The sequence below is a fragment of the Manis javanica genome, chromosome 3, assembly GCF_040802235.1.
Source record: "Manis javanica isolate MJ-LG chromosome 3, MJ_LKY, whole genome shotgun sequence".
Classification (NCBI taxonomy): Eukaryota; Metazoa; Chordata; class Mammalia; order Pholidota; family Manidae; genus Manis; species Manis javanica.
The window spans coordinates 51,563,483-51,575,126 of record NC_133158.1 but is presented as its reverse complement, the minus strand read 5'-3'; the positions used below and the strand labels follow the sequence as shown (position 1 = coordinate 51,575,126).

Genomic DNA, 11,644 nt, shown 5'->3' with positions numbered 1-11,644 from the left:
TTGAAGCAGGAGTGCTCTGGTAAATGTTTAATAACCAGCTCTCCAGAGAGAAGAGATCTGATATGAGGCATTTTCTGATTTTCCCATGGTGTTAATTAATACTCTTATCACGGCCATCTCAAGCTACAGTGTGATATCACTAAACCTGAAGTTCAGAAGACATGTGCACAGTCAGCTCTGGTAAGCCCAAAGGAGCCAGTGCCAGCAGTCCACTGAGAGGACATTGTCAAGTAGGAGAGTGGGGTCAATGGGGTTGATGGGTCAAATAAGATGATCAGAGAAGTATCCTCTGAACTTGGAAAAAGAAAATCACTGGGGACCTTGAAAAGAGGAGAGTGAGTAAAATTGTGGGGACAGAACTCAAATTGGAGAGGTTTCAGGAATGAATGAAAGATGTGGAAGTGGCAGCTGTGAATAGAGACACCTGTGTGGAGAACTTTGGCTGTGAAGGAGACCAGAGGAATGGAGCTGGACACATGTCCAAGGAAGTTTCAAGATGGAACAAACTAAAGTAGGTGTGCATACTGACAGGAATGGCACATCAGGAAAAGCTGAGGAGGCAGAAGACAGGATGGAGAGCCCCAAGAGTGAAGTCCATAAGAGAGCAGAATGCAGTGCACAGGTTGACAAGCTGATCTTTAATGGGAGGAAGGACACTTCTCATTGACATGAGTGGAGGGAGGGAAGAAGTATACAGATGCATGGAGGCTTGCAGATGTGGTTGCCTCAGATAGATTGATCTTCTCAGTAAAGAATTGTGTAGGTATTAGTTGGGGACAGCATGAAGGGCTTTTTGTTTTGTTTTGTTTTTTAATTAAGGTATCGTTGATATACAATCTTATGAAGGTTTCACATGAACAACATTGTGGTTCCAACTTTCACCCATATTATCAAGTCTCCCCCACCACTCCATTGCAGTCACTATCAGCAAAGTAAGATGCTATAGAGTCACTACTTGTCTTCTCTGTGCTGTACTGCCTTCCCTGTGACCTACCTATACTGTGTGTTAATTATAGTGCCCCTTAATCCCTTTCTCCCTACCTCCCCATCCCACCCTCCCCAGTCCCTTCCCTTTGGTAACGGCTAGCCCCTTCTTGGCATCTGCCAGTCTGCTGCTGTTTTGTTCCTTCAGCTTTGCTTTGTTGTTATACCCCACAAATGAGTGAAATCATTTGGTACTTGCCTTTCTCTGCCTGGCTTATTTCACTGAGCATAATACCCTCTAGCTCCATCCAAGTTGCTGCAAATGGTAGGATTTGTTTTCTTTTTATGGCTGAATATTCCACTGTGTATATGTATCACATCTTGTATGTAGGGTTTTGAGATGAGCTGGTTTAACAATTTCTTGGTATAGGAAAGTAAACTTAACAAGGAAACACATTGAAAATACTGACTAAATTTATTGAAATTCTCATGTGCAGGCTCTCTCATGATCTCTTCAGTGTCATATATTTATACATTTTAAGGCCTTTGCTATTGTTTCACTGAGGTGATGGGAGAAGGAACTGATAAATATATGTGGTCATTTCTAAGATCTTTAACTTAAAATCTATTTACCTCTTACTTTCTGGCTTCTTTGCTTATTAGTTTGTTAAGAGCTATTAGGCTCTTAAGTCAGTTCTGTGAAATTTGTGTTTTACTAGGAAATACATTTTCTGTAGAATTTCAAATGTACTGTCACTGGGTTCCACATAACAGTTTCTCATAATTAATTTGGCTCTTATCCCTGGTTATATCTAAAGTTGTTGTTGTTGTGTGTGTGTGTGTGTGTGTGTGTGTGTGTGTGTGGTGGTATTTCTTTATTAGGCTTGCATCTTTCCTTGAAATTCCTATGTTTTGATTTTGATTTTGCTAATTTTTAGTTTATCTTTGAATATTCCTGCTCCCCACATTCTTTGAATTGTTTTGCTGGATTACTTCTTTTGTCAGTTCTGAGATTGAATACTTTATTTCTGTTACTTTTGTAATCAAAAACTTAAAGTTATGCATTATTCTCTAAGTACCCCTTTAGCTATGTCCACATATTTTTATATGGACATATCAACATTTTTATTAATTTCTAGGGTTTTTATAAAATTTATAACACATTTTATTTCCTCAGAGATTTAGATGATTTAGATTCAGAGACTTAGACCACTGTTCATTAATTCCCAAGTAATTATGGCTCTTTTTTTTTTAACTTAGGAAGGATTGCTCACTTTTTTGCATTTGGTTTGTCATTCAACTCTTTCTCTGGTTAGAGAAGTGCCTGTAAAATCTTTTTGAAGAATTTGTTTAGGGTTTTTTTTTATTGTAGCCAGGTAAGGATTAATAGTTATAAATGTTTCACAGGTGAAATAGCTGATTAAATAATCTCTAGAGAGTACAACATTCTATCAATCTATCTATACATTTGAACTCGCTGATTATATCATTAAAGTGACATATTACCTGACATATTATTTGGCTACTTCATCTGATTGAGACAGAGAGGCATATTAGAATAATGTATTATAAAGAAAAACAGTGTATTTAGTGTCCACTTGAGTCTGTAGTTATATTAAAACAAAATCAGGGAAGTTAGGTAATTAGGTACAGATATAGAGAAGGTCACAGTCTGGCTCATCTATGGCTAGGGTTTTGCTAGTACAATGGAAGGAATGGGGGAAGGAGAGTTGCAGTTGTTGCAAGGGAGTGACTATAATCTTGCCCCATATAATCTAACCTGGATAATGAGGAAAAGGGTGGGCAGTGAAAAGTGATGGGTTCACTGAACTAGAGGAAGAGTGAGCCAACTTGGAAGGATGGAAGGAATGCAATTGCTCGAGAAGACTTCCAGCAACTTGGAGAAGCCTAAGGTACAATCATTATGGTACAAGGCAGAAGTGAAGTGGTGGACGTAATAATGAAAGATGAGGAGTTTAGAGAATTAACTCCAAGTGCATCATGTACTGTAATGTTGAAGCCACTAAAAATGAATGAATGTTCATAAAATAATTCTGGAAGGAAATGCACCAAAAATTAAGTGTTAAGATTACAAGTGATTTTTATTTTCTTCTTTGTATTGCTCTGAGTTTTTTAAATTTCTAAAATGAGCAGACAGTACTTTTTTTTTTTTTTTTTTTTTTTGAGAGGGCATCTCTCATATTTATTGATCAAATGGTTGTTAACAACAATAAAATTCAGTATAGGGGGGTCAATGCTCAATGTACAATCATTAATCCATCTCAAGCCTAATTCTCGTCAGTCTCCAATCTTCTGAAGCATAACGAACAAGATCTTACATGGTGAACGAATTCTTACAGAGTGAATAAATTCTTACATGGTGAACAGTACAAGGGCAGTCATCACAGAAACTTTCGGTTTTGATCATGCAATATGACCTATAAACCATCAGGTCAAATATGAATATTCATTTGATTTTTGTACTTGATTTATATGTTGATCCCACATTTCTCCTATTATTATTATTATTTTTATTTTTAATAAAATGCTGAAGTGGTAGGTAGATGCAAGATAAAGGTAGAAAACATAGTTTAGTGCTGTAAGAAGGCAAATGTAGATGATCAGATGATCAGGTGTGTGCCTATGGACTAAGTATTAATCCAGGCTAGACAAGGGCAGCAAGACATCCACGGATGCAGAAGATTTCTCTCAAAGCAGGGGGGGTGAGGTTCTGAGCCTCACCTCTGTTGATCCCCAAATTCTCACCTGATGGCCCCCCTGCGACTGTGCCTGTCTTAGGTTGTTCCTCCCTTGAGGAATCTTACCCGTCTCTGGCTAACCAGTCATCTTCCGGGGCCATACAGGGAAATGTAAAGTTGGTAAGTGAGAGAGAAGCCATATTGTTTGCAAAGGTTAGCTTTTTACTTCTTTGCAGATTTATGCCCTGTGGCTTCTATGCCCAGCACTTGTCTCGAGGTATCTTTACCACCTGGAGGAATTATGATACTCGGTAAATTCGATATGAGGCACGAATTCTATTTAAAGTTTGTAATTAGGAAGGAAGAAGAAAAGCTATAGATGTAGCATATGAAGGAAACTTGGGAGGATTGATTATTTCTTTGACATATCTTCTTGTATAGTACCTTAAGTATGTATAGGTTTTAAACTACTAACTAATTTGCACACACATATTGACATAATAGGAATACGGTGACATAAACAAAGCAAATCTATAATTACCAGCCATCTCCAGTGAAGCCAAGAAAACCATTTAGGCACCCTACGCATTTGTGAAAATTTATCTATGATATGATGGATATTTTCCAACTGTACTTGAACCATCAGACAAATTAAAGCAGCCCATTTCTGGGATCTGTTCACATCCCATATGTTCTTTTAACCATAGATAGTCTATAGTCATGAGATTTTGGGGTGCTACAACTTGCACCCCTCCCAACTCCTGGTTGAGTTCCAACAGTACAGATCCAGTCAAATTCGTTGTCTCACTGTATGCACATGCCAGCCTAGACATCTCCCTCCTCCTTCTTATGGCAAGTCCAGGAGATGGTGGGCTGGATGCAGCCACAACCGCAGCATCGTCCGGATCCCTGTGGAGGCTTTTTGATGATCATCCCCCGGCACGAGTCCTCCAGAGAGTGCTGATGCCGGAAGCTCCTCCTCATATCGTATCTTAGTTCATTTTCTGGGTATCCAAGCTAGGCCTTGATCTTCTGCGTAGAAACAAACAGACCCTATGCCCACACTTTGACATGCCCTCTATACCACTGTGCAGAACTCATTGGAGGTCAGCACACAGTAACTGCTTTTTTTTTTTTTTTTTAATTAAGAGAAAGGAATATTATCAGAAAAGAGTACCTCCATAGCTGATCATCTGACACCCTTTAAGTGATCAACATTAAGGATATTTAAAGCATGCGTTGATCTTTGATTTACCAATAGTTTTATCCTGTTAAGGAGTAATCCCCCTTTTCTTTCTTTCTTTCTTTTTTTTTTTTTTAAATTTTTAATCTACACTTACCTGAAGAATACTATGTTTACTATGCTCTCCCCTATATCAGGTCCCCCCTAACAACCACATTACGGTTACTGTCCATCAGCTTAGCAAAATGTTGTAGAGTCACTACTTGTCCTCTCTGTGTTGTGCAGCCCACCCTCCCCTTTCTCCCTCCCCCCCATGCATGCTAATCTTAATACCCCCCTTCTTCTTCCCCCCCCTTATCCCTCCCTCCCCACCCATCCTCCCCAGTTCCTTTCCCTTTGGTACCTGTTAGTCCATTTTTGGGTTCTGTAATTCTGCTGCTGTTTTGTTCCTTCAGTTTTTCCTTTGTTCCTATACTCCTCAGATGAGTGAAATCATTTGGTATTTCTCTTTCTCCGCTTGGCTTATTTCACTGAGCATAATACTCTCCAGCTCCATCCATGTTGCTGCAAATGGTTGAATTTTTCCACTTCTTATGGCTGAGTAGTATTCCATTGTGTATATGTACCACATCTTCTTTATCCATTCATCTACAGATGGACATTTAGGTTGCTTCCAATTCTTGGCTATTGTAAATAGTGCTGCGATAAACATAGGAGTGCATCTGTCTTTCTCAAACTTGATTGCTGCGTTCTTAGGGTAAATTCCTAGGAGTGGAATTCCTGGGTCAAATGGTAGGTCTGTTTTGAGCATTTTGATGCACCTCCATACTGCTTTCCACAATGGTTGAACTAATTTACATTCCCACCAGCAGTGTAGGAGGGTTCCCCTTTCTCCACAGCCTCGCCAACATTTGTTGTTGTTTGTCTTTTGGATGGCAGCTATCCTTACTGGTGTGAGGTGATACCTCATTGTAGTTTTAATTTGCATTTCTCTGATAATTAGCGATGTGGAGCATCTTTTCATGTGTCTCTTGGCCATCTGTATTTCTTTTTTGGAGAACTGTCTGTTCAGTTCCTCTGCCCATTTTTTAATTGGGTTATTTGTTTTTTGTTTGTTGAGGCGTGTGAGCTCTTTATATATTCTGGACGTCAAGCCTTTATCAGATCTGTCATTTTCAAATATATTCTCCCATACTGTAGGGTTCCTTTTTGTTCTATTGATGGTGTCTTTCGCTGTACAGAAGCTTTTCAGCTTAATGTAGTCCCACTTGCTCATTTTTGCTGTTGTTTTCCTTGCCCGGGGAGATATGTTCAAGAAGAGATCACTCATGTTTATGTCTAAGAGGTTTTTGCCTATGTTTTTTTCCAAGAGTTTAATGGTTTCGTGACTTACATTCAGGTCTTTGATCCATTTTGAGTTTACCTTTGTATATGGGGTTAGACAATGGTCCAGTTTCATTCTCCTACATGTAGCTGTCCAGTTTTGCCAGCACCATCTGTTGAAGAGACTGTCATTTTGCCATTGTATGTCCATGGCTCCTTTATCAAATATTAATTGACCATATATGTTTGGGTTAATTTCTGGGGTCTCTAATCTGTTCCACTGGTCTGTGGCTCTGTTCTTGTGCCAGTACCAAATTGTCTTGATTACTATGGCTTTGTAGTAGAGCTTGAAGTTGGGGAGTGAGATCCCCCCTACTTTATTCTTCTTTTTCAGGATTGCTTTGGCTATTCGGGGTCTTTGGTGTTTCCATATGAATTTTTGAATTATTTGTTCCAATTCATTGAAGAATGTTGCTGGTAATTTGAGAGGGATTGCATCAAATTTGTATATTGCTTTCGGCAGGATGGCCATTTTGACGATATTAATTCTTCCTAGCCATGAGCATGGGATGAGTTTCCATTTATTAGTGTCCCCTTTAATTTCTCTTAAGAGTGACTTGTAGTTTTCAGAGTATAAGTCTTTCACTTCCTTGGTTAGGTTTATTCCTAGGTATTTTATTCTTTTTGATGCAATGGTGAATGGAATTGTTTTCCTGATTTCTCTTTCTATTGATTCGTTGTTAGTGTATAGGAAAGCTACAGATTTCTGTGTGTTGATTTTGTATCCTGCAACTTTGCTGTATTCCGATATCAGTTCTAGTAGTTTTGGAGTGGAGTCTTTAGGGTTTTTTATGTACAGTATCATATCATCTGCAAATAGTGACAGTTTAACTTCTTCTTTACCAATCTGGATTCCTTGTATTTCTTTGTTTTGTCTGATTGCCGTGGCTAGGACCTCCAGTACTATGTTAAATAACAGTGGGGAGAGTGGGCATCCCTGTCTGGTTCCCGATCTCAGTGGAAATGCTTTCAGCTTCTCGCTGTTCAGTATAATGCTGGCTGTGGGTTTATCATATATGGCCTTTATTATGTTGAGGTACTTGCCCTCTATTCCCATTTTGCTGAGAGTTTTTATCATGAATGGATGTTGAATTTTGTCAAATGCTTTTTCAGCATCTATGGAGATGATCATGTGGTTTTTGTCTTTCTTTTTGTTGATGTGGTGGATGATGTTGATGGATTTTCGAATGTTGTACCATCCTTGCATCCCTGGGATGAACCCCACTTGGTCATGGTGTATGATCCTTTTGATATACTGTTGAATTCTGTTTGCTAATATTTTATTGAGTATTTTTGCATCTACGTTCATCAGGGATATTGGTCTGTAATTTTCTTTTTTGGTGGGGTCTTTGCCTGGTTTTGGTATTAGGGTGATGTTGGCTTCATAGAATGAGTTTGGGAGTATTCCCTCTTCTTCTATTTTGTGGAACACTTTAAGGAGAATGGGTATTATGTCTTCTCTGTGTGTCTGATAAAATTCCGAGGTAAATCCGTCCGGCCCCGGGGTTTTGTTCTTGGGTAGTTTTTTGATTACTGTTTCAATTTCTTTGCTTGTAATTGGTTTGTTTAACTTTTGTGTTTCTTCCTTGGTCAGTCTTGGGAGGTTGTATTTTTCTAGGAAGTTGTCCATTTCTTCTAGGTTTTCCAGCTTGTTGGCATATAGGTTTTCATAGTAGTCTTTAATAATTCTTTGTATTTCTGTGGAGTCTGTCGTGATTTTTCCATTCTCATTTCTGATTATGTTGATTTGTGTTGACTCTCTTTTTCTCTTAATAAGTTGGGCTAGAGGCTTATCTATTTTGTTTATTTTCTCAAAGAACCAGCTCTTGGTTTCGTTGATTTTTGCTATTGTTTTATTCTTCTCAATTTTGTTTATTTCTTCTCTGATCTTTATTATGTCCCTCCTTCTGCTGACTTTAGGCCTCATTTGTTCTTCTTTTTCCAGTTTTAATAATTGTGATGTTAGACTATTCATTTGGGATTGTTCTTCCTTCTTCAAGTGTGCCTGGATTGCTATATACTTTCCTCTTAAGACTGCTTTCGCTGCATCCCACAGAAGTTGGGGCTTAGTGTTGTTGTTGTCATTTGTTTCTATATATTCCTTGATCTCTATTTTGATTTGTTCATTGATCCATTGATTATTTAGTAGCATGTTGTTAAGCCTCCATGTGTTTGTGAGCCTTTTTGTTTTCTTTGTAGAATTTATTTCTACTTTCATACCTTTGTGGTCTGAAAAATTGGTTGGTAGAATTTCAATATTGTGGAATTTACTGAGGCTCTTTTTGTGAGCTAGTATGTGGTCTATTCTGGAGAATGTTCCATGTGCACTTGAGAAGAATGTATATCCTGTTGCTTTTGGATGTAAAGTTCTATAGATGTCTATTAGGTCCATCTGTTCTAGTGTGTTGTTCAGTGCCTGTGTGTCTTTACTTATTTTCTGCCCGGTGGATCTATCCTTTGGGGTGAGTGGTGTGTTGAAGTCTCCTACAATGAATGCATTGCAGTCTATTTCCCTCTTTAGTTCTGTTAGTATTTGCTTCACATATGCTGGTGCTCCTGTATTGGGTGCATATATATTTAGAATGGTTATATCCTCTTGTTGGACTAAGCCCTTTATCATTATGTAGTGGCCTTCTTTATCTCTTGTTACTTTCTTTGTTTTGAAGTCTATTTTGTCTGATATTAGTACTGCAACCCCTGCTTTCTTCTCACTGTTGTTTGCCTGAAATATGTTTTTCCATCCCTTGACTTTTAGTCTATGCTTATCTTTGGGTTTAAGGTGAGTTTCTTGTAAGCAGCATATAGATGGGTCTTGCTTTTTTATCCATTCTATTACTCTATGTCTTTTGATTGGTGCATTAAGTCCATTTACATTTAGGGTGACTATTGAAAGATATGTACTTATTGCCATTGCAGGCTTTAGATTCGTGGTTACCAAAGGTTCAAGGTTAGCTTCTTTAGTATCTTACTGCCTAACTTAGCTCGCTTATTGAGCTGTTATATACACTGTCTGGAGAGTCTTTTCTTCTCTCCCTTCTTATTCCTCCTCCTCCCTTCTTCATATGTTGTGTGTTTTGTTCTGTGCTCTTTTTAGGGGTGCTCCCATCTAGAGCAGTCCCTGTAGGATGCCCTGTAGAGGTGGTTTGTGGGAAGCAAATTCCCTCAGCTTTTGCTTGTCTGGGAATTGTTTAATCCCACCATCATGTTTAAATGAAAGTCGTGCTGGATACAGTATCCTTGGTTCAAGGCCCTTCTGTTTCATTGCATTAAGTATATCATGCCATTCTCTTCTGGCCTGTAGGGTTTCTGTTGAGAAGTCTGATGTTAGCCTGATTGGTTTTCCTTTATAGGTGACCTTTTTCTCTCTAGCTGCCTTTAAAACTCTTTCCTTGTCCTTGATCCTTGCCATTTTAATTATTATGTGTCTTGGTGTTGTCCTCCTTGGATCCTTTCTGTTGGGGGTTCTGTATAATTCCATGGTCTGTTCGATTATTTCCTCCCCCAGTTTGGGGAAGTTTTCAGCAATTATTTCTTCAAAGACACTTTCTATCCCTTTTCCTCTTTCTTCCTCTTCTGGTATCCCTATAATACGAATGTTTTTCCTTTTGTATTGGTCACATATTTCTCTTAGTGTTGTTTCATTCCTGGAGATCCTTTTATCTCTCTCTATGTCAGCTTCTATACGTTCCTGTTCTCTGGCTTCTATTCCTTCAATGGCCTCTTGCATCTTATCCATTCTGCTTATAAATCCTTCCAGGGATTGTTTCACTTCTGTGATCTCTTTCCTGACATCTGTGATCTCCTTCCGGACTTCATCCCACTGCTCTTGCATTTTTCTCTGCATCTCATCCCACTGCTCTTGCATTTTTCTCTGCATCTCATCCCATTGCTCTTGCATTTTTTTCTGCATCTCTGTCAGCATGTTCATGATTTTTATTTTGAATTCTTTTTCAGGAGGACTAGTTAGGTCTGTCTCCTTCTCAGGTGTTGTCTCTGTGATCTTTGTCTGCCTGTAGTTTTGCCTTTTCATGGTGATAGAGATAGTCTGCAGAGCTGGTACAAGTGACCGCTGGAAGAGCTTCCCTTCTTGTTGGTTTGTAGCCTTTTCCTGGGAGAATAGCGACCTCTAGTGGCTTGTGCTGGGCAGCTGTGCGCAGACAGGGCTTCTGCTTCCTGCCCAGTTGCTTTGGGGTTTATCTCCACTGTTGCTGTGGGCTTGGCCTGGCTGGGGCTGTTCCTCCAAAATGGTGGAGCCCCGTTAGAGGGGGAGCAGCCAGGAGACTATTTATCTCCGTAAGGGGCCTCTGTGCTCCCTGCTGCCCAGGGGGTTAGAGTGCCCAGAGATCCCCAGATTCCCTGCTTCTGGTCTAAGTGACCTGTCCTGCCCCTTTAAGATTTCCAAAAAGCACTCTCCAAACCAAAACAACAACAGCAACAATGAGAGAGGGAACAGAAAGGAAAAAAAAAAGAAAAAACACGCGATTTTTTTTTTTTCCTCAGGTGCCGGTCCCAGGCACCCGCGCACTGGTCCTGCTGCCCTGTCTCCCTAGCACCAGGGTCCCTGTCCTTTCAAGGCTTCCAAAAAGCACCCACCCACCGGTCCCGCAGGGAAGGAACGCTCAATATTCTTGGTCCTCAGGCACTGGTCCCACGCACCCGCTCACCAGTCCCGCCGCCCTGCCTCCCTAGCACCGGGGTCCCTGTCCCTTCAAGGCTTCCAAAAAGCACTTGGCAAAAAGAGAGAAAAAAAAGGGGAAAAACGCGCGATTTCTTCCGTCCTCAGGTGCTGGTCTCAGGCACCCACCCACCGGTCCCACAGGGAAAAATGCGGGATATTCTTTGTCCTCAGGTGCCGGTCCCAGGCACCCGCTCACCAGTCCCGCCGCCCTGCCTCCCTAGCACCGGGGTCCCTGTCCCTTTTAGGCTTCCAAAAAGCACTCGCAGAAAAGAGAAAAAAAAAAAGGGGAAAAACGCGCGATTTCCTCTGTCCTCAAGTGCCGGTCTCAGGCACCCGCCCACCGGTCCCGCAGGGAAAAACTGGGGATATTCTTTGTCCTCAGGCGCCGGTCCCAGCCACCCGCTCACCAGTCCCGCCACCGTGCCTCCCTAGCACTGGGGTCCCCGTCCCTTCAAGGCTTCCAAAAAGCGCTTGCCAAAAAGAGAAAAAAAAAAAAAAGGGGAAAAACGCGCGACCTCCTCCGTCCTCAGGCACCGGTCTCAGGCACCCGCCCCCAGGTCTCGCAGGGAGAAACGCGGGATATTCTTTGTCCTCCGGCGCCGTTCCCAGGCACCTCCTCACCGGTCCCGCCACCCTGCCTCCCCAGCAACGGGGGCCCGTCCCTCTAAGGCTTCCAAAAAGCGCTCGCCAAAGAAAAAAACTGCTCCGGTTTCTCTCCACCCGCCGGGAGCCGGGGGGAGGGGCGCTCGGGTCCCGCCGGGCTGGGGCTTGTATCTT

At 41.0% G+C, this 11,644-nt stretch overlaps 1 long non-coding RNA gene across 2 annotated transcripts in view; it reads right to left on the bottom strand.

Annotated features, from left to right (window-relative positions):
- The window catches only part of LOC118971731 (uncharacterized), a 56,290-nt gene that overhangs the window by 31,347 nt on the left and 13,299 nt on the right, over nt 1-11,644 (bottom strand). The gene's annotated exons all lie outside the window — the stretch shown is intronic.